Source organism: Triticum aestivum, chromosome 7A, assembly GCF_018294505.1.
Source record: "Triticum aestivum cultivar Chinese Spring chromosome 7A, IWGSC CS RefSeq v2.1, whole genome shotgun sequence".
In the NCBI taxonomy this organism is placed as follows: Eukaryota; Viridiplantae; Streptophyta; class Magnoliopsida; order Poales; family Poaceae; genus Triticum; species Triticum aestivum.
In genome coordinates this window covers 601299942-601319760 of record NC_057812.1, presented here as the reverse complement: position 1 = coordinate 601319760, position 19819 = coordinate 601299942, and the positions used below count along the sequence as shown (strand labels likewise).

At 46.1% G+C, this 19819-nt stretch overlaps 1 long non-coding RNA gene across 1 annotated transcript; it reads left to right on the top strand.

Moving 5' to 3' along the window:
• The first annotated feature begins 9548 nt into the window (after positions 1 to 9548).
• Positions 9549 to 10827, top strand: LOC123154608 (uncharacterized). The gene is made up of 3 exons (XR_006476941.1): positions 9549 to 9617; positions 9977 to 10068; positions 10793 to 10827. It is a non-coding gene; the product is annotated as an uncharacterized lncRNA (long non-coding RNA).
• Positions 10828 to 19819: the final 8992 nt, after the last annotated feature.

Below are 19819 nucleotides of genomic sequence, written 5' to 3'. Positions count from 1 at the left end.
TCATGGCACGCAACAGACGAGTGACCGAGTATAATGAACTTTTTATAGTCATGGATTAGTCATGTGTTAAACAAGTTCTGTTCATGGATTAGTTATTATCAAGCCTGCTGTTCTTTCTATAGTCATGCGCTATTTTTTCAATTGAACACATTGAAGTTCCTATAGATTTTCATGGTTTATGCAAAATAGCTGAGCCTGGTTGTATTATTCATACATATTCAGGATTGTTAGAGTCTAGAATTCATCGGTTTATGTCGTGGAGAGAGCAGTAGTGTTGTTCATCTTCTGGTTTTGATATAATTACTAACATTTATTCATTTCAAAGATTAGTGGATTAGTGCATGCTAACAAACCCTGTACTGTCAAAACATTGTTCCAATGTCTCTTAAAATATATATTTTCATAGAGGGTCGTTCTGACAAGTGTGGTAGCATGCTGATCCAATAAAAGACCGGCGAAGACAAGATCAAGTTCCGCCACTTCTGCTTTGAAGAGACTGCTACCAAGCTGTACCTCAGCCTCAAGGACAGGAATGACTCCAGTTTGGGGTTTAACATGCTGCTCGCAAATCCTAATACAATATTTGAGTCTCACCATGTTGCTTCCATTATAAAATGTGGCTTCGTGATGGCAGTATTGCCAACATTGACCTCATCGAGTCCACCAAGATTAATAAGCCTGGGATCAAGGATGCAGGTCCCTATCACATTCAGGCACATATATCCTCATATGTAGTCTAATATATTCAATGGTAGATCCACCAGGTATACCATCAAGGTTAAGATCAACATGAATAACTCCATTGTGTAGGGCTAATAACTCTAGGTTCAGTGGGAGGGAAACAATTGTGTAGAATGCCCTATCGTTTGATGTGATATATGCCCAAGAGATTAGGAGTCCTTGATTGTAATATGTGCCAATTCTTAAAGAAAGCAAGGAGTGAAGTAGAAGCTTCACCATTTGAGCACCAAGGACGTATCATTGACTACAATGTTCATCAGGTTGCTTAGAAGATATATGAGTAAAAGTATTATCATCTGTAAATATTCTTTTCAAGTGAGATGAGCAGCAGTACCAAGATAGATAACAATGTTAAAGTATCTTTAGATTTTTTTTCATTTTTTGATAGAGCTGGCATTTATTTGGATATAATTTTCCATGGTGGGGAGAGATGGCGACGGCGCGGGGTGAGTAGGTTGGGGGAATGAGATATGAGTGTGAGCAATGTGTTGTGGGCTGAGAGAGTGAATCACCTTTTTTAGATAAGAAGAAAAGAAGTTGTTGATTGCTTTTTAAGGGAAAAGCCACTGTTTGCTTTGAAAGAAATGTCACACATTTTTTATGGAATAATTACCAACAAGTGATTCAAAGGTGAGCCATATTGAAATTGGATGTGACCCACTCTAATAGAAGGCACGATGCCACTCACTTCAACTAAAAATGTCACATGCTGTTATCTAGCAGCTAACCGATGAATATATCTTTACTTTTTCGGGTCAGAGTTTAAAACTGATGACTTCGGATGATGCTTTGATGGATTGGACTGAGACCTCGTCGAGTTTTACACAATCAGAAGAGGTGCATACAAATAATTATTATTTTTTGTATATATTTTGCACATGATAACACAAAAAGTATATTTCTACATATATGTTTATTATTGTAGGGGATGAGAGAGATAAAGATGAATTATGTCGACGTTTAAAAACATCGACAAGGATCCCCATGCGATGTCATTGAAAGGCGCAAAAATATCATCAAGTTTTATACACCAACCTGAAAAAAATTAAAGACCCGTGGCAACGCACGGGCATTGTACTAGTCTACTCCTAATGTCTGAGTTAGTGAATAGTCTCCGCGGTTTATTTTCATCCCATCTTTCGCTGGTTTTTTTGTCTCTCCTCTCACCTCCGTTCACGTGCAACCCTCCTACGAAAAAAACCATACGACAAAAAAACTACAAGCGATGCCTCCTGCCCACAGCAGATCGTTCTTCGCTGCCAACCATCCCTTGGCACGCCCGATCCACCCCTTCGCCCCCGCCGGATATCCATTCCTGAGCCGCGGCCGATCCTAACCTTCGTAGTCGCCCTCGTACATCAAAGCCGCCGCCCGTCCATCGTATGATCCGCTTCGGGAGACAGCGCCGCGATCCCGTTTAGGAGACGCCGGCGATCACACCCAGGATCCGACAGCGATCCCCTTCTGGACACGCACGCCCATCCCCTGCGCAGGCGCTGATCCTCGTTGAGGAGCCGCCGATCACACCCAGGATCCGACGGCGATCCCGTTCAGGAGCAGGTATTGCAAGTTCATACCTATCTTCAAATACCTGGCACTACATCCAGGAATAATCGCATGAGTTCAAATTAGAAACAATCGCACGAATTCATATACATCCGGAATAATCACACAGTACCTATCTTCAAATACCTGCCACTACATCCAGAACAGAGCTCAAATTAGGGATCCAACATATCCGCTTAGTGTGCATATACATCCAGAATTATTACTACATCTTTCGACTGTTGGCACAGAAAGACCCATTCGTCTTTGAACAGAGCCGCTTAGGACCTGCTAATTCAACCTCAGGACTTCCTTCCTCGGAGCAACTGAGGCACACCCAGACTGAAAATGACAAGAAATAACTGTTTAAGAAAGTTGGCACGGAACCGTTTAGGAGCTGCTAATTCCATACATCAACTTCATGACGAACTGTTTATGAAAGATGCCATACAACTTCATGCACGCTTGTACTTACTTGGCTTGCTCACTGTTGGAAACATTCACAGCCTCTATTCTTCTCACTTGACCTGCTTAGTGTGCTGCTTGTTCTTCTTACTTTGCCAGAACTGTAGGTCTGCAGCCTGTCCAAGAAGCAGACTCAAATAACCCAATGTAACAGAAAAAAACAGGGGCACAAGTGCTTTTGCCTCATAACAAACCACCAAAAAAAGTATGATCACAACTTATGTGGTATCTGTGTACAGTAAACCTCCCAATACAATAAGCCTTGATACGTACTCCCTTCGTCCCAAAATTCTTGTCTTAGATTTGCCTAGATACGGATGTATCTAATACTAAAATGTGACTTGATACATCCATATTTAGACAAATCTAAGACAAGAATTTTGGGACGGAGGGAGTACTTGTGGTTCCACTCCCACCGGTCTTGGAGTTTAAGATGTTTCTCATGTAGCAATACCCTACTTCAGCCCTGTTGTCCATACGCGAAACTCGATCACATCTACACGAAATCTCAACCTGCTCCAGTAAAACACCAAAAATGAATCCAAAAATCAAACGTGAAGAAACTTAGCAATCTGTACTTATCTGCTTGACAAAAGCAGTTCACCAAGTTAATTCACATAATCAGTTCACAAGCCATCGCTAAGAGTTCAAAATCTGTACTTATAGGTGCGTATGGGGAATCCACAAAGCAAAGCAGCGGAACGTATGACATCGTCAGATGTGCCTCCAGGTATATGTTCCTCTATAAAACTTGCTATACATGTCAAGCACCATCCCGATTGTGATTTCGTGTACTGAAGTTGTTGCAGATCTTGGATGGGACAAATGATGATGAGAACTACCCAAGTTTGCCAGGTATGAGGCTATGCGGATATAATCATAATTTAATTCTCATTATGTGATCAATTATATCTCACTGACTTGTATGAATAACCCTCAGAACGGGTTTTTTTTTTGCGGAATAACCCTCAGAACGGTTGATACTTGAACCGGCCGAACAACCGGTTGTTCCCCAATGCACTGACGGTGATCCGCATAATGAGATTGTGAGTACTGAAGTTGTTGCGGATCAGATGGAGGGGACAAACATTGATGATAATTACCCTATTAGTCCAGGTATGAGGTTGTGCGGAGAGAGTACTCATAATTTTATTCTCATTATGTGATGAATTATATCTCTGTTACTTGTATGAACCAACTTTAGATCGGTCCATACCTGAACAGACCGCACAACCGGTTGTTCCCCAACCCACTGATGGTGATATCACAAAGGGAAACGTTTGCTGCCGGCGCGCCGGCCGAGCGTTTGGCCGGTCCCACGGCGCGCTCGATCAAAACAGATCGCACGTCTGTACACGAACGAAACGCACCGCTTTTTTGTGGGTCCAGCAACCGCTCCTCCTTCTGCCTTATCTTCTCCCGCAAATCACTCTCGTCCACTCACTTTTCTTCTTCCTCTGTTTGCCTGAGCTATCTCCTACTCTTCTCTGTCTCTCTCGTCCATTTTCTCCTCCCATGAGCACCACAAAGTGAACCATCGACCCAGCACCATACCCTCATTTTTCTCTCTCAGCTGCATCCGCAACTGCTCAAGACAACGACTGCCGCATCAGGGGGCGGGCCGTGGTGCTGGAGCAGAGTCCGACGATGCTGGAACCAGCAGCTGCCGGAGGTGGAGGCGGCGACAAGTGCTGGAGATCCGGCGAGTTTTTTTTGCTGGAACCACGAAGGCTTTTTGCTGGAACCAGCTCTAATTTTTGCTACCATTGTATTTGATTTTTTTTGTTGGAATCAAGCCAGATTTTGCTACTACGTTTGTTTTTTTGCTGGAACTAGTAGAGCAATTTGTTACCACCATGTTCGTTTTTTGCTAGAACTAACCAAAATTTTGTTGCTTTGCTTGTTTGCTGGAACCTTGTGTACCACTTTCTGCTACAATAGTTTTGTGTTTTTTTACTACCGACGCTCTCATTTGCTACATCCTTTTTCATGAGGATACCGAGGATCATGACTATGTTTTTCTTGTTGTAACCATTGTCAATTTTTGCTACTACCGGCGAAGCCCCGAGCTGGACCAGAAGCTGTTTTTGAGCGTTTCTGCAATTTTTGTTGCAACTTGCAACTGACACCCGCAAAAGCTTCCATCGACATGATTTTTTGCTACAATTTGAGCTGCATCCGGCTGTTAGGTTTCCTCGACGGTGGCGAGTTTTTTGCTTACCGGCGAGCTGCGTCGGCATTCGGCGATGGCGAGCTGCGTCGGCGTGCACAGTTGCAATCTCATCTTGATTGGGGCGACGAGACCTGCAAGCGGGAGACGGCTTGGGGCGACGAGCAAGCGACAAGGACGTCGGCGAGGGCCGCGACCGGCGACGAGGACGTCCGGCGAGGGCCGCGACCGGCAACGAGGACGTCCGGCGAGGGCCGCAACAGGCGACGAGGATGGCCGGCGAAGGAGACATCCATAGAGCGTGTGCCCCGGCGAGATGAAGGGATAGACGAGATGCGAGAATCCTTCGTATGGGCGAGAAGATGCAGTGCATCGGACGGTTACAATCCAGATCCACGATATCGTACGCCTGCAGGCAGACCGGCCCAAATTTGGGCCGGCGCGCCGGCGCCTAGTACGGCCCTATCACAAATGTTCAGCGGCCTTCCCATCTGATCTCATGTGAGTATCAAACATAATGAATAATTGACGCTATCCGATAAGCAGTAAACTGACTCGTTATGTCCACTACCGGTCATTTTTACATCAAGCAGACAACCCAGCAACCTCGTCAAGAGATAAGAGAAGGATGTTCCACCGAGCCTCCTCAGAGCTCAGGCACTCTCGGTCGTCGGATCGTACTGCTTGATGCATTTTCGGCCGTCGGATCGACCCGCTGGATGACCTCGTCCGTCGGATCAAAAAAAGTTACCGTCTCATTCGTGCCACCGCGCGTAAATAGCCTGCCCCGCCGGGGGCATTTTCGTCATTTCACTCGCAGGGGGTATAAAAGGCCACGGCTCGCGTGGAGATGACCTAGCCGGCTCGCTCCCGAGCGCATCCTCTCCCTCTCTCGCTCGTTCCCCTCCCCTCTCGCGTGCCTCCTTTCCTCTTCCTCTTTCCCTTAGCGTCGCCGCCCCTGCCTCCTTCCATGCCGTCGCCCGGCCTCCTTCTCCTCTTCCTCTCGCCCCTAGCGCCACCGCCCCTGCCTCCTTCCCCACCACCGCCCGACCAACTCCCCTCACGTCCTCCTCCTTCCACCCCCTTCAATTTGGCGCCGCCCAAACCATGGAGAGCGGCCAAAGGAGCAACGACGGCCAGCCCCTGCCTCCTCTCCAGCACGTCCAGGGATCCATAGGTATGTGTCTATTTTGTTTTGTTCTTTGTCATTGGCTGCTGCTAATCTTTGATTTTTGCTTTCTTTTTCATGCAGATTGGTCCACAATTACCTCATTCTCGTCCTTCTGGTCAAACCCCTGGTAGGCGCCTCCTTTGATCTGTGCGTGCGCGTCATCTATTAGCAGCCTCACACATCCTCTTCCACGGATCTTCAGATCAACCCCTCTTCTCCTCCTTTCCCCTCTTCTTTCCATACCTAGGTGTAGGATTGTATGGCAATATGCATTTTTGGCCTTGCCTCTGTTCTGATTGTCGGTCATGTCTTTTTTGGTAAAAGCCAAAAGTATGTATGTCTTTGTGCATTGGATGTCGGTGGTTTCCTGTCTTCACTGCTTGTTTTTAGTGGAGTCTAATTATATGTCTTTTGTTCCTTGTCTGCATCCTGGTAGGGCCTATGATTGTTGGTCCTTTCACCTTTGTGCATGGAATGTTGGTGGTTTTGTTTATTTGTTGTTTTATTTATTGTTTCTTTTTACTGTGCTCCTATGATTTCAACAATAACTGAGGCAAGGGTGCCATGATCTGAGTTTCCAAATCTTGAATAGCAATTATGGTTTAATCAATATTTGCATTAGTGAGGAGCCGGGGTGGCCACACAAGGTGTTTTTCTCAATCAGATCACATGCATCTCTTAAAAATTATACAATAGCAAGTGTGATTTACAGATTATTAGATATTATCGGTCTATGCTTCATGTGGTTGTAGTGTTCTTACATCTAGATCTATGGACAGGGTCAGTTGCTCCTATCTGGACGAGCTTTGTTAGGGTCATGTGGTTGCTGCTGCTACCACTTTGTCGGGGTCAAGGGTCAATAAAACTCAGGTTATTCCTCGATCCATAATTCTAGCATCTATAGTCAGGCTATCACTTTAGTCTTTTTTGCCTTTCTCTGACAGGTCAATTGATGTTGGGCACCAATCTTGCTCCTATTTGGGTGGGCTATAGCTTTGTCAGGCTGCCATCATATTCTGATCTTCCAGTGTTCCTTCTGCGGTGTGGAGGAGGTGTGGAAGTAGATCGTGGTGACGATTGCGCCATTACATGTTATTATTGTTCATATCTTATCATTAGAAATAGACATGTTATAAGGAAGATGTTACCGATATATTTCTTTCATGGTCAATGATTGTCTTGCTTTTCTGTGTCACATTGCTTATACCTGTCGTTTTCTAAAATTATTGCATGGTAGCTAGCTAATCTCTATGATAATAGTTTCTGAGATTCCAAAGGGTTTTTAATTTTATTTCAGACCATGATAGCATTCCTTACCCGTTGTCACCTTCCTTCCCTATCTTTGCATGATAGCTAGCTTCAGAATGATTGGCACATTTATTAACCATTTCATCTTTTTTGTGCATTGCAGGTTTGCTACTAAATTCACAAAAAAGTAGTGTTCTTTTGCATCACCATCCTATGGATCCATGAGATCTGAACCAATGAATACAGAGAACATTAACTATGTTTGTGGATCACTACATGTTCTATTGGAACAAGGTGAGATCCTTTTTTCAGCACTCGTTTGAACACGTGTTTTGCTTTCTGGGTATAATTGAACATCTTCAGCATCCATGGTGTACTGTTCTATATACTTTTTACTTGCAAGTCTGCATCTCTATGTTTCATTGCTATTATAATTATGTACTTGTTAAAAAATTATAAGGGATTTTCTCACCGTGTCGTGTCATCTTTAGTGACTAAAACTATTTTTGTTGTTTGATAAGAATTTATGTCCCTTGTAGTTATGCAGATTGCCCAATAGGTGCCAAACAGGACAGACAAGATAGACACTGCTTTTATCTGCGAATTACTGTTTAAGAGATTCCAGTGTGTGCAACTACAATTTTTTTGGAAGTGTCTTGGATCTCTATTTTTAAAAAAATCCCATTTAGTAGTAGTAGCACTCTCTCAATGCTCACCAGCAGCATATATATATATAGCTTTGTTACAAATAGGTTCAACAGGTAGATTCCTTTAGTTGGAACTCTTTAACTCGTTTAATTCTAAGTTGAGAACAGTATAATTGACCTGGTCACCAGCTTACTATATAGTCAAGTCTTTCTCGTGCACAATGCAGCATTTTGTTCTAGGATTACCTGTGGTGTACTCACTGACATCCACTGCGTGCAGAGTAAAAGGTCATAGTGACAACGCCGCTTGGACTGCTTCTGGACTTCCATGGTGACACCAGGCTGTTCCAAGGCCAACCTGAGCTCCTCCTTGTGGTGATGTTAGCCGGCGAGCTTCTTCTACCGCCACTCTGTGGACGTCAGCAGGTGAGATATATAGTCTCTACATATCCATCATGCACAGACTTTGTATGCATGATGCTTCCGTGGATTAGGAGATGAACTCGATGCTCTTACCACGATTTTACTTTTTTGGTTTTCTTTTCCTTTTGTTCTGCCATTATATCATTGTATCTCAATAGGTCCTACGACGGAGGTTGAAGGGTAGTATGATTTGAATCATGCTTGGTCAAATCAATATATAGTGGTTTTGACTTTATGAACAACCAGATCAATTCTCTGGATGCCTTGTGCTTGTGCATATATAATTAGCTCTCATCTTTAGTTTAACTTTGGAACGAGAGTGAGATTCATGGTTGCAGTATCTAATTTTATAATGAATGGGCAATCTGTGGCCATCTATAGTAGAATTTGGATCATTGATTGATGGAGAAAGACAAGGGTCAAAGTGCTTTTTTTCCAAGGTAACCACCACTATTTTGTTTAGGCTTATGTGCCTGATGTTTTTTAGGATCTCTGTGTCAAGGAGATATATCTAAGTAGTGTCATGTTCTAATTCTAAAAGATGAGAAAGCTAAGAACTTCGTAATTACATAGTACATCATGGCTGGAGCGTAGAGGTTAGGGATGTGCAAATATTGATTAAAAGTATATTTATTTGTATTTACAACAACACACTGGATCACATCCGGTAAATATTTTTGTAGAATATCAGCCAAGTTTAGAACTTTTGACCACAACAGCTGAAAAACCGAAGTAAATCCATCATATATATATTCAGTTCAGTAAAGTATATAATCAGGATGCTAATCTTTGACCTAGATCCCCAAACCGAAACCCTGGCTCCTCTCTCTGCTCGGCACCGCCTACACCAGCGGCTTCGACAGTCAATCCTCAGCGCCTGTCGCGACAAAGGTGAATCAACACCTAGGTTCCACTATCTTTTGTTCTCTAATTTGTCCTCGCCCCAATCTGAACCTATCTGAGATGTGGATATGTGTAGGAAGGAAACAAATTATTTTGTATGCCATTATCTTTAATAGAAAGTCGATGATTTGTATATGCGTGCATACCTGACAATCTGCTTATCGCGGCAGCTCTGGAAGGAGTGTGATTGTGCTAGCAGAGTAAAATACTGGAATCGCTCTGACTGCTCCTGGACTTCCAAGGTGACGCTGGGAGATTCGTTCTGCCACTTTGCCTATACTCCACCTGATCACCGTTCATCCAGGTCTGCTAATTTTTTACCACCCTCTCTCTCACTGTGTGTGGACACCCCTGGCTATGTGTATATATATGGAGTTAAAAGGACATGTGCCCATGGACAAATCATGTGATTTCTTTAATTTCATGAATAATGCTCCAGCCTTGTGATTCTAACTTATGTATGTAGTTTTGACAAGGCAAATACATTTTATTTAGAACTGAATATGCATTACCCTACCATTAGCACTTTCTATGGGTTCTCTCACTAACAAAAAAGTAATATACGTTTACTCTTTTCCGTAAAGATGAACTTGGCTCCAAAAAAAAGTTCATTGCTCTCCTCTTTGAAAAAATCCTGAATTAGTATGTCAATTCCATGTGCAGAGAAAAGGAGAGGAAGGGGATGGATGAGCAAGGACCAGAAGGACCAGAAGAAGAAGGGCAAGGGAGATGGGGCGATGTGCATGTCCATGGAGGTCTGCCCCCCCTCCCTCTACTCCTCTCTTCTCTTTCGGTCTTTCCTTGTACTACAGCAGCCCTTAATCCCCTTTGATTCGATTTGTTCACTTGTGTTACTTGTTGTCTCCTAAGAAAAACAAGAAAACCTAAAGAAAATTGTATTGAAAGTGGTTGAATTTCCAGATTGTACACATTTTTGTTGTAGATTAGGTAGTCAGATTTAACAACTATTGGCCATATAGGTAGTTGAAAGTAGTACTTGAGCTGGACACAAGTTTCTTAGTTACACGGTTCCCATTAAGTACGGCCGAGGTCGTTCATGCTCTGTAGTCTATCGTCTGATGTGCTCATGAACCTCATCCATGTAAATATGCCTGCTTGGGCCTATGATCAATGTGTGATGTCGTTGTGCGCTCCCCTGTGCATTATCCTGTTATGATCAATGTGTCATGTAGTTTGATATAGGTTCAGTCGTTCAGAAAATACTATATTTTAGTTTTGATACAGGTTCAGAAAATATTGTACTATAGTTTGATATAGGTTCAGAAATTAGTGTAGTGTAGTTTGATATAGGTTCAGAATGGACTATAATATAGTTGTTTAGGAACAATACTTGATATATGGTTAGGTGCAGATTTGGAAGTGCTGTTGTAAAATATTGTACAGTAAATAATATGCATTTTCATTAACAGTAGTTAGCGTTTTTTGTGCCAAGTAACAATTGTGCACTTCTATTTGCAGGGGAAAATTCTAATTTCTTTACAGCAGTGTTTGAACAAAATGGCATATTCCATGGGCTGGATGATAGAAGGACATTTTGTTGAAGCACTCAAGAGGAGTAATACTATTGTGATGCCAACACATGGTGAATAAACTTTATATTTTGTAATGCTCTAAATCCTGCACTGTGTTGGTTTGTTTCTAATCTAAACATGTCTTTTGGCTTGCTCTAGATTTAGCCTAAACCTTAATTCTTTGTTTGGTCTGAATCTTGCCTGAACCACTTCCTGCAGCTCCTGAATTTAGCTATGAATTATGTCATAATTTTCCTATGACTTATGCCTGAATTCTGTGCTCGTGGGAATGTTGTTGTTGGAAAGTTTTGTTGTATTCTGTGATCTAAAAAATAGATAATGCTAAAACATAGGATGTCTTGCTGCTAATTTTTTTGCGGCGTCTTCACCGCCGGTCGTATGCTGCATCAGCGACTGGCTGCGGCAGCAGAGGAGTGCATGTTGCCGCCGGCTATACGCTGCATAGGTTGCGGTAGCAGAGGACACAAGGCCATCGAGGGCGCATGACGCGGAGGCATGGAGCGTCGTCGTGCTATGCTCTGATCTGTTCGTGCTCGTGAAGTGTTGAGCTCTCTTTTTGGTTTCAGTTAGGTGCTTTTAGTTCAATTAGGCTACTGTCAGATAGAGTGCTTTTAGTTTCAGTTAGTTCAATATATAAAAGGGGACTTTTCTGCAAATATTGCTGGGGTGTGGATGGGACTATGACCAATGTGGCAATTGCGGACCCGATTTATGTACAAGTGAACCCGCAAAACATGTTTAGTGAATGGTTTGTCCAATTTTCAAGTTTTTTTATGTGAAATTATAACGTCGGGACCGGCACCCTCACGCCAAGGCACGTTCCCGATCTAGTTCATATTAAATGAAGCTTTGTTTGTGCCTCTCAGTTGTCTCACACATGAGTGTGCCACAGACGTAGCACAAAGTGTAAATGGTATTACCTGATTCGTCTTTTGATGTGAACCGTATCATGCTTATAGAGGTTGTGTTGCAGAATTCAAGAATCATATTGCTTTTGTGTTGTTCCAAAGGCTCTAGATGTGTCTCATATAGATGGAGGAAGACATGTGTACATTAATGCAACTGCTCCTTGTGGAACGGAAAGAATAGGCTGATCGGTGCACCTGGCACGTATATATGAGTACAGAGGGGGCCACAACCTCAACTATACAGAGGAACTAGGAGGTGGGTCCAAAACACAATATACACGTACACAATATATTCAACACCCCCCCGCAGTCGAAGCGGTGCCGGAGACGCAGGGACTGAAACGAAACTCCTCGAAGGTGGAAGTCGGCAGTCCCTTAGTCATCACATCGGCGAACTGTTGTGCAGTCGGAACATGGAGGACCCGAATACGTCCAAGGGCCACATGCTCGCGCACAAAGTGAATGTCCAACTCAATGTGCTTAGTCCGGCGATGATGAACGGGGTTGGCGGAAAGGTACACCGCAGAAACATTGTCATAGTAGACAACTGTAGCCTGGGAGACGTCATGATGCAACTCCTAAAGTAACTGTCGTAGCCAGGTGCACTCGGCGACGACGTTAGCCACAACTCGGTACTCAGCCTCCACGCTAGAGCGCGAAACCATAGGTTGTCGCTTGGATGACCACGAGATGAGTGAAGGACCGAGGTAAACGCAGTAGCCAGAGGTGGACCGACGGTTGTCGGGGCAGCCGGCCCAGTCCGCGTCGGAGTAGGCCACCATCTCTAGAGAAGTGGACGCCATGAGAGTAAGCCCAAAAGCCATCGGGCCGCGGATGTAACAGAGAATCCACTTCACGAGGGTCCAATGGGAGTCACGAGGGCGTGCATATGCAAACACACCTGCTGAACAGCATACTGTAAATCCGGCCGGGTGAGAGTCAAATACTGAAGAGCACCAACAATGGACCGGTAGAACGGAGCATCCGACGCGGGAGAGCCCTCGAGAGTAGAAACCTTGGCCTTCGTGTCAACAGGAGTAGCAATAGGGTGACAGTTGATCATGCCGGCACGCTCAAGTAGCTCGTGCGCATACTTCTGCTGATGAAGAAAGAAGCCACCGGGTCGCCGAACGACCTCAATGCCAAGAAAATAATGTAGAGCGCCTAGGTCCTTGATGAAAAACTCATCACGCAGCCGGAGAGTAATCTGCTGAAGTAGGGATGCGGAGGAGGCCGTCAAGATGATGTCGTCGATGTAGAGGAGAAAATATGCAATCGTGTCGCCGCGGTGATAGACAAACAACGAGGCATCCGAGCGAGTGACACTGAAGCCAAGTGTCTGAAGGAACCCGACCATACGCTGGTACCAGGCGCGAGGTGCTTGCTTGAGCCCGTAGAGAGACCGGGACAACAAACACACATGCCCAGGAAGAGATGCGTCGACGAAACCGGTCGACTGCTCACAGTAAACCTGCTCCTCAAGATGGCCGTGAAGAAATGCGTTGGAGACATCCATCTGATGAACCGGCCAGCCTCGGGAAACTGCCAGCTGGAGAACTGTGCAGATCGTGCCTGGTTTGACAACCAGGGCAAACGTCTCGGTGAAGTCAACTCCAGCGCGCTGCCGAAAACCACGGACCACCCAACGAGTCTTGTAGCGCTCAAGTGTACCATCTGAGCGGGTCTTATGGCAAAAGACCCACTTGTCGCTGATGACATTGGCGCGAGAAGGCCGAGGAACCAGTGTCTTGGTACGGTTCCGCTGAAGAGCATCGAACTCTTCCTGCATCGCAGCAAGCCAGTGAGGATCATGAAGGGTTGCACGAGCGGACGCAGGGATCGGTGACGGCTCACTCGTGGAGGTGGCGAGAAGATACTCGTTGCTGGAGTACCGTAGGCTCGGGTGATGAACGCCGGCTCGAGCCCGAGTGATGGGGCGAGATGGCAACTCGGCGACTGGCGAGGCGGTCGGCCAAGAAGCCGGCAAGGTGGCCGGGGAAGCCGCCGGCGAGACGGCCGGTGAAGAAGCGGTGCCTGAGGCCGCCGAAGCGCCCGAGGCATGGGGGGCGGGCGAGGCGGGGGCACCGCTTGAGGCGCCCGAGGCGGCTGGGCCGGCCGAGACAGCCGGCGACGGGGCGGCGCCCGAGGTGGCCGGTGAAGATACAGGCGACGGGGCGGCCAGTGAAGATGCCGGCGAAGAGGCCAGCGACGCAACGGCTGCCGGCGAAGATGCTGGCGAGGCGGGCGATGCCGAGGCCGTTGACGGAGTCGGCGAGGACGTCGTGGGGGCGCGAGTCGCAGCTCGTCCCACGGCGGGAGGACCGCCGAAGCCCGGGGGCGGTCCAAGAATCGAGCGGGGCTGTCCACCTGACGGGGCCGCTGGAGGGCTGCCGGTGGCCGGCGGCGACTGGGCGACGGGAGGTACCTGCTGAAATGGAAACATCGTCTCATCAAAGTAAACGTGCCGGGAGGTTTATACACGATGTGAGACGGGATCGTAGCAGCGGTATCCTTTGGTTCTAGGTGGGTAGCCGAGGAAGATACAAGCGACTGAGCGAGGTGCAAGCTTATGAGGCGCGGTGGCGGCAAGGCCAGGATAGCAGAGACAGCCAAAGATGCGAAGGCCATCATAAGATGGGGGCGCACCAAAGAGGAGATGGTGAGGGGCATAGTTCCAGCATGGGCGGCACGGGCGGATGTTAATGAGGAGGGTGGCGGTGGCAAGAGTGTCCGGCCAAAACCGGGGAGGCACGTTAGAGAGAAAGAGTAACGTGCGGACACAATCATTAAGAGTGCGAAGCATACGCTCGGCACGACCATTTTGTTGGGACGTGTAGGGGCAAGTGAGGCGGAAGATAGTGTCGTGGGAGGCTAGAAGGTTACGAACAGCGGCGTTGTCAAACTCTTTTCCATTGTCAGTTTGTAAAGCAAGGATAGGACGACCGAACTGTGTGGTGACGTAGGAATAAAAGGCAGTGAGTGTGGCAAGGGCGTTGGACTTGCGAAGAAGAGGAAATTTCCACACATAATGAGAGAAATCATCTAAGATCACCAAATAGTATAGGTAACCCGTGTTGCTTGCAACCGGGGATGTCCAAACATCACTACGCAATAACTGAAACGGAAAAGTGGGAATAGTGGTAGATGCGCTAAAGGGAAGACGAACGCCTCACAAGTATGGTCGTCGATCTTATTGCATGAGAATGAAAAACTCTTAAGTATTTGACGCAAAGTGGTGGAGTTCGGGTGTCCCAAACAAGCATGCCAAAGGTCGACACCCGTGGCGAGGGCGACTGGGGTGGTGGAGGCGGTGGTGGAGGAGTGCACCGGATAAAGCTCGTCAGGACTATCGCAACGGTGAAGGACCATCCGAGTACGGGCGTCCTTCATAGAAAAACCGACATCATCAAATTCAACGGTAATGGGATTCTCACGGGCAAGACGACGAACAGATACAAGGTTCATAACTAAATCAGGAGACACAAGAACATCAGACATAGTGATAGGTGCAGATGTGGAAGGAAACGAAGCACGACCAACATGTGTGATAGGTAAAGAGGAACCGTTGCCAACGGTGATGCAAGTAGGAGTACGAACCGGAGTGGAGGAGGTTAGAGTACCGGGATAAGATGTCATGTGCGCGGTGGCGCCCAAGTCCATGTACCAAGCGCCGCCGGTGATGGGGCCGAGTGCAAGGCGGCCAAGGAAGTGGTGTCCCATGGCGGTGAGACCGGCAGCGAGGCGAAGCCACCGTAGGGCTGAACAGGGGCGGGCGGAGCATGGCCGTCGACCATCGGCGTGGCGAGCAGAGCCGCGGAGCCGGCATTGGCCGGCTGCTGCGGCATGGTGAAGTAGGCCGGATGACCTGCTGGAAAAATCTGCGGCATGGTGAAGGGATCCGGCGTGTCTGCATACATGTAGCCGAAGAGAGACGACGTGGCAGAAGACATCACAGCAGCGACGGCATAGACGGCGGCAGCGGCGGCCCGGTGCGGCGGCGGCGGCGGCACGGACCAGCAGCGGCGGCGGCTAGAGGCGGCTCGGACGATCTGGCGAGCGGGCGCGGACGATGCTGGCTGGAGAGCGAAGCGGGCCAATGCGCGAGCGGCGTGCCAGCAAGAACTCCAGTAGATGATAGACTATGCTTGTAAACGTGTAGGGAAAGAAGTAGCATCGTGGTGTAGTAGTAGAATAGATGAAGAGATTAAGCTAGGCAGGCATACGCACTAGGCAGGCTAGCCGGATCGATCAAGCAATTGGCTAGCAGGATCGATGGCCGGCGCGGAGGCGCGCGAACGGCGGTGGCGGCGTGGAGGAGACAACACGATCGATCGGGACTTGCGGCAGCCGGCGGCTACGCGCGCGAGGCAAGATCGATCGGGGCTTGCGGCAGCTGGCGGCTACGCGCGGGAGGCAGGGAGATGCGGGATCGACGGCCGGCACGGAGGCGCGCGAACGGCGGCGGCGGCGCGGAGGAGACGCGCAGCGGCGGCGGCAGTTGCGGAAGCGAGAAAGAAACCTAAAAAACTGATACCATGTGGAAGGGAAAGAATAGGCTGTGCAACACAATACATTGATCGGTGCACCCGGCACGTATATATGAGTACAGAAGGGGCCACAACCTCAACTATACAAAGAAACTAGGAGGTGGGCCCGAAACACAATATATACGTACACAATATATTCAACACTCCTGATGCCTTACAAGTTTTACCCCAATCCGATTCAACATGCGAGTACATGACTACAGGATCTGTCGTGAATGTCTCCAACAAACTAAAAAAGGTATCTTGTCTGACGAAAAAAGGGAGCAGATAAACACTAAGAGGCGAGCTGCTTATCGGAAGAAAAAAGAGGAGGAGGCAGAAAAACTAGAGCGTGAATATCAACCTTCCCTTACAATGTCTGGTATGATTGTTTGTGCTTTAATCAAGACGATGAACAATTAATACAACTTGCATTCCTGCATTGACTACTCACATCTTGCTCATTCGATGAGTAGAGGACAAGAGGGAGCTAATAAACGCGCGGAGACAGGCAACCTATCATAAGAAAAAAGAGGAGGTTGACGAAAACAAGGAGCAGATAAAAGCTCCGAGGCGAGGTGGTTATCGAAAGAAAAATGAGGACGTTGTCGTCAAGCATCTCAATGAAAATCTGCCTGCCCTTAACATATTAGGTACGAATATTCTATATTTCAGCACTACGACGAATGTATATAATCCCTTTGTTGCCAACTATATGATTGTTATCGGAAGATAAATGAGTACAACACCTACAATCGTCAAGCAGATATGCAAAGTGTTCCACGGAGCGCTCTCGGTGATATCACTAATGAGGAACAACCATCCTTTATGCTCCTTGACGGTAAAAAGGAGCAGATAAAGGCCCAAAGGCGAGCTACCGTGAAGCACTGATACGTCTCCAACGTATCTATAATTTTTGATTGCTCCATGCTATATTATCTACTGTTTTAGGCAATATTGGGCTTTATTTTCCACTTTTATATTATTTTTGGGACTAACCTATTAACCGGAGGCCCAGCCCAGATTTGTTGTTTTATGCCTATTTCAGTGTTTTGAAGAAAAGGAATATCAGATGGAGTCGAAACGGAACGAAATCAACTAGATTAGTTATTTTTGGAACAAAAGCCACCCGATGGACTTGTACCCCACGTCAAGGAAGGAAGGAGGGGCTCACGAGGGTAGGGGCGCGCCCACCCCCTGGGGCGTGCCCCCTGCCTCGTGGGGCCCTCGTGGCTCCCCTGGCGTGCTTCTTCTGCCTATATAACTCCATATACCCTAAAACTTCCAAAACGCAACATAGATCGGGAGTTCCGCCGCCAGAAGCCTCCGTAGCCACCTAAAACCAATCTAGACCTGTTCCGGCACCCTACCGGAGGGGGCAATCCTTCTCCGGTGGCCATCTTCATCATCACGGTGCTCTCCATGACGAGGAGGGAGTAGTTCTCCCTCGGGGCTGAGGGTATGTACCTGTAGCTATGTGTTTGATCTCTCTCTCTCTCTCTCTCTCTCTCTCTCTCTCTCTCCCTCTCGTGTTCTTGAGATGATACGATCTTGATGTATCGCGAGCTTTGCTATTATATTTGGATCCTATGATATTTCTTTCCCCCTCTTCTCTCTTGTAATGAATTGAGTTTTCCCCTTGAAGTAATCTTATCGGATTGAGTCTTTAAAGACTTGAGAACACTTGATGTATGTCTTGCCATGGATATCTGTAGTGACAATGGGATACCACGTGCCACTTGATGTATGTTAAGGTGACCAACTTGCGGGTTTCGTGACACTGGGAACCTATGTATAGGGGTTGGCACACGTTTTCGTCGTGATTCTCCGGTAGAAACTGTGGAGCACTCTTTGAGGTCCTTTGTGTTGGTTGAATAGATGAATCTGAAATTGTGTGGTGCATATCGTATAATCATACCCACGGATACTTGAGGTGAAATTGGAGTATCTAGGTGACATTAGGGTTTTGGTTGATTTGTGTCTTAAGGTATTATTCTAGTACGAACTCTAGGGCTGTTTGTGACACTTATAGGAATAGCCCAACGGATTGATTGGAAAGAATAACTTTGAGGTGGTTTCGTACCCTACCATAATCTCTTCGTTCGTTCTCCGTTATTAGTGACTTTGGAGTGACTCTTTGTTGCATGTTGAGGGATAGTTTTATGATCCAATTATGTTAGTATTGTTGAGAGGACTTACACTAGTGAAAGTATGAACCCTAGGCCTTGTTTCCACGCATTGTAATACCGTTTACGCTCACTTTTATCACTTGTTATCTTGCTGTTTTTATTATTTCAGATTACAAATACCTTTATCTACTATCCATATACCACTTGTTTCACCATCTCTCCGCCGAACTAGTGCACCTATACAATTTACCATTGTATTGGGTGTGTTGGGGACACAAGAGACTCTTTGTTATTTGGTTGCAGGGTTGCTTGAGAGAGACCATCTTCATCCTATGCCTCCTACGGATTGATAAATCTTAGGTCATCCACTTGAGGGAAATTTGCTACTGTCCTACAAACCTCTGCACTTGGAGGCCCAACAACGTCTACAAGAAGAAGGTTGTGTAGTAGACATCAAGCTCTTTTTTGGCGCCGTTGCCGGGGAGGTGAGTGCTTGAGGGTATATCTTTAGATCTTGCAATCGAGTCTTTTAGTTTCTTGTTTTATCACTAGTTTAGTTTATAAAAGAAAACTACAAAAAAATGGAATTGAGTTTGTCTCATACGCTTCACCTTTTTAATATCTTTCGTGAGTATGATGGAAAGGATAATTGTGCTCAAGTGCTAGAAGAAGAAATCTATAAAATGTTTGGCACTAAATATTTGAATGATGAGCATGATTGCAATGTTGTTAGTATGAATTCCTTGAATATCCATGATGCTAATGATATTCAAAGCCACAATCTTGGGGAAGCTATGTTTGATGAAGCTGATATTTTTTGTCCCCCAAGTTTTGATGAGCAAATTTATTATGATGAAAGCATGCCTCCTATCTATGATGATTATTGTGATGACATGTATGCTTTAAAGAATAGTAATAACAATGAAACTTGTCATCTTGATTTCAATTTTCAATCCCATGATAGTTATTTCGTTGACTTTGCTCCCACTATTATTCATGAGAAGAAATTTGCTTATGTGGAGAGTAGTAAATTTTGCATGTTTGTAGATCATGAAAAGAATGCTTTAGGTGCTGGTTATATTGTTGAATTCATTCATGATGCTACTGAAAATTATTATGAGGGAGGAATATATGCTTGTAGGAATTGCAATAATATCAAGTTTCCTCTCTATGTGCTTAAAGTTTTGAAGTTATGCTTGTTTTCCCTTCCTATGCAAGTTGATTCTTGTTCCCATAAGTTGTTTGCTCACAAAATCCCTATGAATAGGAAGTGTGTTAGACTTAAATGTGCTAGTCATATTCTTCATGATGCTCTCTTTATGTTTCAATTTTTACCCTTTATGTGAGCATCATTGAAATCATCGTGCCTAGCTAGGGGCGTTAAACGATA